Below are 4,800 nucleotides of genomic sequence, written 5' to 3' on the forward strand. Positions count from 1 at the left end.
TGAATAGTTTTGTCCATGGATTTGCACATGTGTGCTCACTCATGGACCCCTCAAGTCTTTTTTGGGTTGAGACAGATTCTGAGTAAGAATTTCACTAGGTGAGAATATCTGCATACATGCCAGTAGCCCAAACCAAAAATCTGGAAATCCTCAGCTCCTCCCTCTCCTGAACCGGCATCACCAGCTCAGTCCACACTGCCACTGCCACCGCTGGTTCTCATCACATCTCCCTGGACTACTGCTCCATCTCCAATGCCCTCCCCCTAGCGACTCTTCCGAACCACAGCGGAACTGACCTTAATAAAATGAAATTAGGGCCACAGCGCGCCCCGCCTGAAACTGACAACAGCTCTACACTGTGGGGGGATAAAGCCCATCTCCGCAGTCTAACTCGAGGGTCCTTTCAACGTCGTAGTAGCCCTGCTCACTGGAGACTCTAGGCTCTCAAGGCCCCAGAATTTGGACGCGTCGCCCCTCGGCCAGGTCCTATGCCACACCCCAAGGTTTGGGCTCTGATGCCTCGTCCTCCGGGCCCTAACGCGCTGCCCCTACGTCCTGCATCTCGGAGACTACTACATTCCGCTGTCATTGCCCAATTACAATTGGCAATTGTAATTGATGGAGGACCCAAGTCTGTCAGTCACATTCCCCACCCCCCTCCCGCCCCGGGATCCCTTCCCACTGAACGAGGAGCCTGAGCTACCGCAGATCGAAAAACGGCCAGGCACACGTGTACACGTCTGTCTGCCGCGCCGCCGAGCAAAAGGCGGCAGGACGCGAAAACGGAAATGCGCGTGCGCACAGGGAACAGTAGAAACTACGACTCCCAGAATCCTCCTGACCCGGACTCCATTTCCCAGAAAGCTCCTCGGGGTCCTCATACCGGAACTACGCTTTTTTTCTGAAAGCGGAAGATGGGCGAGCCTGGCAGTAGAGACGCTTTCTGAAGGGGGTAGAACGGTTCGAGGTTTCGCGGACTGTTTACCTCCAGGGGTCGTTCGTGAGTCAGAGAAACCGGGCCTTTGGAGGGAGAGGGCCTGGCGACAGTCCTTCTGCGCTTGGCTGTGCAGCGTTCTGGCTGCTTCTGCCCGGCGCCACGAGGCCCGCCCCGTCCCTGCCCTCGCCCCCCTGCCCCGGCTCTGTCGGCCTGCGGGCGCTGCAGCCTCTCTCCCGCCGCCGGCGTGTCTGGAAATGGAGGCCCATAGCTAGAAGGTCCCGGGTACCCTTTGTTCCCAAACCTGCCTTGCCCGTCTTCCTCTGGGAATTAGTGAGACCTTGGCCCTAAGGGCGTAACCCCCCCGGGGCTCCACGTGGGGGTCCCATAGCTCTTCTGCTACTTCCAGCAGTGGCTGAGGGAGTCGAAGCTGTGGGTAGTGAGGACAGGTGTGGACAGTAGCAGGGAGGGGAAGGTCTGTGGTTCCTGACGTGCTGCCTCTGTTCCCAAGAAGATAACTTTCCTATGGCCCTTGCCCTCTGGCTAGTTATGGCCCGTCCACCACGTGTCCTCAAATGCCTGGACTCTGGAGAAAGGCAGCCTCCTTCCTCAGACCCCACGACGCTTGTCGGTCCCACTACCTGTTTTCACCTTTCCCCTCGGAGGCCACCTAGAGCACCTGGCTAGAAATGGGAGCAACTGGTGGGATTGGGATTGAGATAGGGAGTCTGCAGCATTTGGAGGGAAGGAGTGGACTAAGATGGAACTGCAGAACATTTGAGGGACTGAAAGTTACTGGGGCAAAATGGGAGGGTCAGGGAGCAGGGGTGAGGGAGCGAGGGAATGAGACCCATCATCTCTGTATGTCTCAAAAGGAAGAAACTTAGGTGTCTCTGAGCAGGCAGATGAGGAACGCATTTTTCAGAGCTCTGGTTCTCTGTGAGACACACAACCCATAGTAATTTAGTTTTGTTCCAAACGTGTTAAGTGAAGTGCACACCTATTTGTTCCTAAGGAGCTACAGCTACTGGTAACTTCTACAAGACAGGTGCGTGAACTACAGACTTCCCAGCGTTGCCTGGCGCTCTCCCCTCCCTCCCCGCACCTACTACTAGTAATTCGATGTTGCCACATTCCTCTGTGCTAGCTGTGGAGGTTCCTGAGACCCTTTTAGGGGATCTGCAAGGGCAGAACTGTTTCACAATAATACTAAGATTTGTTTACATTTTTCAGTGTATTGACATTTAAACTTAAAGTGACATGGAAAACTGCTAGCACCTTGGCGTGAATCAAGGCAGTGGCATCAAACTATATTTGCAGTTGTATTTTTCACCAAAGCTTTTTAGGGGGGAGGGGGAGCCAGTTTCACTTAAGAATGTTCTTCATGAAGCTGTAAAAAGTATTCATTTTACTCCATTTTGAACCTTGAGTAGAGGTCCTGTTGCTACCCTGTGTGACAGAATGGGAAGTACGCATGAAGCAGGCTTGCTGCATACCAAGGTACTGTGTTTGTCTTGAGGAAAGTGTTGGGAAAGGCAGTCACGTGTGTGCAGTCTTTGAACCGCTGTACAGTCACATAAGAGCATGCCTTGGGTCTGGAACGTTTCCTTACGAAGAGACAAAGAGCTTTCCTGGCCTGTGCTGGGCATATCTTTGTTCGAGAATCTCTGTCCCTGTTCTGGACTTAATGTGTACCTCTTTGTTCTGCTAAAGCCTTTGTGTCATATGGCACCTACCCACCCCTACTGCTGCGCGGGCTCCTGTGGGGAGACACTAGAGCCCTTCATCTGCGGCACAGGCGGAGTGCGTGCAGACCCTGCGTGCTGGCCGCGGGGGACACTCACTGCTGATGCTGGTCTCACCCTGTCTCTTCTCTGTGTGAGGAAAGTGGTGTTCTATCCACTGCCTGTGTGAGTCGAGTCTTTCTTTGCAACCCTAACACCTGCAAACCATGCAGTGGGTTGACATCTTGGGACTGCTGGTCCTCTTGGCAGGTGGTATACTACTTGCTGTCCTCTGTGAGATGGAACTCCTGCCCTGGAGGTAGTAATCGGTGTCATGTGCTCAACAAAAAGCAGTTCTGTGCTTGTGTTGATTTGCTGGCTGAACTAGAATTTTTTTCCAGAAAATGCCTCCTGTACTTGAATGACTGACAGTGTGATTCTTTGGACTTGGATGTTTGGTAGACTTTTCTAGAAAACGAACAAAGTAAGCTTGTCACTTCAAGGGAAGCAATTGACATTATTTGTTGCCAATGATAAAATTTGGTCTTTCAAGCAAAAATTAGAATTTTGAAAAATATATATTTGCCATATATCTTGACAGCTTCCCAGTACTTAAAAGATTCTTCTGATGAGCTTGGTGGTGATATTAGCAAATGTGATTTTTTTATATTGAATAATGAAATGTGTCAACACTTGGAAGATCTGCATAAGCAGCCTATTAGATATCTGTTGTTGCATAACAAATTACTCCTAAACATAGTGATTTAGAATAACAAACACTTATTATCTCACAGTTTCTGTGTGTCAGGAATTTGGGAGTGGCTTATGCAGATGGTTCTGACTTAGAGTTTCTCCTGCAGTGGCAGTCGAGACATCTGTTGAGGCTGTGGCCATCTGAAGGCTTGACTGGACCTGGAGAATCTGCTTCCAAGAGGTGCACTCACGTGGCTGTTGGCAGGAGGCGTCACTGGACGGACCTCTCCACGGGGCTTTGAGGATGCGCACAGCTTGGCAGCCAGCTTCTCCCAGAGCAAGTGATCAGAGAGAGGGAGCAAGATAGAAGCCTCAGTGTCTTTTATGATCTACCCTCAGAAGTCATGCTCTGTAATTTCCACCACATTCTATTCATTAGAGTGAGTCATATGTACAGGCCACACTCAAAGAGAGGGAAATTAAGCTCCACCTCTTAAAGGGAAGAGTACCGAAGAATACGTGGACATGTTTCAATAACACTACACTTAGTGAACCAATATTTTCCAAATGACTGTGTGATGTTACAATGCCATGATGCACAGATAACAAATCTATTCTAATTGCAAGATAGCCCCAGGGATTTTTAATGTAACAGAGTAGGAAACATTCATTGATGTAGTTTTAGATCCCACATTGCTTCTGACCTTTAAGAAGCTATCATTTGTTGAGTTCTGGTGTAGGATCAGAGAAGAGTATCCACAATTATCTGAAAAGGCTATCAAAATACTCCCCTTATTTCCAACTACGTATCCCTGTGAGGCCAAATTTTTGTCATATACTGACAACAGCATTAGAATAGACCGGAATGCAGAGGCAGATAGGAGAATCCAGCTCTCTTCTGTTAAGCCAGACAGAGATTTGCAAAAATGTACAACAGAGTGGCTCTTCTCACTAATTATTTTTGTTTTAGAAAATGTGTTTTTCTTAAAAAGTGTGTGTGTGTGTGTGTACTAACATGTATTGGATTTATTATTGTAATTTGTAAATGAATTAAATATTTTTAAATTTTCTCAGTTTCTAATATGGTATTATCACTAGATGTAACCCATATAAACGAAGGCTCTTTGGGTCCTCAGTAATTTTTAAGAATGTAAAGGAGTCCTGAGACCACAAAGTTCTGAGATCACTTATCTGAGCAATCGGATGGCTCTGTTACCCTCAAATAATAGTTTAGGGATGGGCATGTGGTGCAACTTTGGCCAATGACATGTGAGGTGAAGGTGTTGTGTTCAGTTTTCAGTTTAGGGTATTAAATAGAAGCGTACATGGGGTCTTCTAAAAGATTGGTTAGGTTCTATTTCTCAAGCTAGGTGATTTATATGTGATATTTACCGGCTTCTTTATCTCTTACATATTAAATTATTTGGGATGTGAAATATTTTATAACAA

The 4,800-nt window shown here is 47.9% G+C and overlaps 1 long non-coding RNA gene across 1 annotated transcript; it reads left to right on the forward strand.

The window, feature by feature from the left end:
* The first annotated feature begins 898 nt into the window (after positions 1-898).
* LOC124228952 (uncharacterized) lies at positions 899-4,424 on the forward strand. Its single transcript, XR_006885816.1, has 2 exons — positions 899-2,434; positions 2,648-4,424. It is a non-coding gene; the product is annotated as an uncharacterized LOC124228952 (long non-coding RNA).
* The last annotated feature ends 376 nt before the right edge of the window (positions 4,425-4,800 follow it).

This window comes from Equus quagga, chromosome 1 (genome assembly GCF_021613505.1).
Source record: "Equus quagga isolate Etosha38 chromosome 1, UCLA_HA_Equagga_1.0, whole genome shotgun sequence".
NCBI lineage: Eukaryota > Metazoa > Chordata > Mammalia > Perissodactyla > Equidae > Equus > Equus quagga.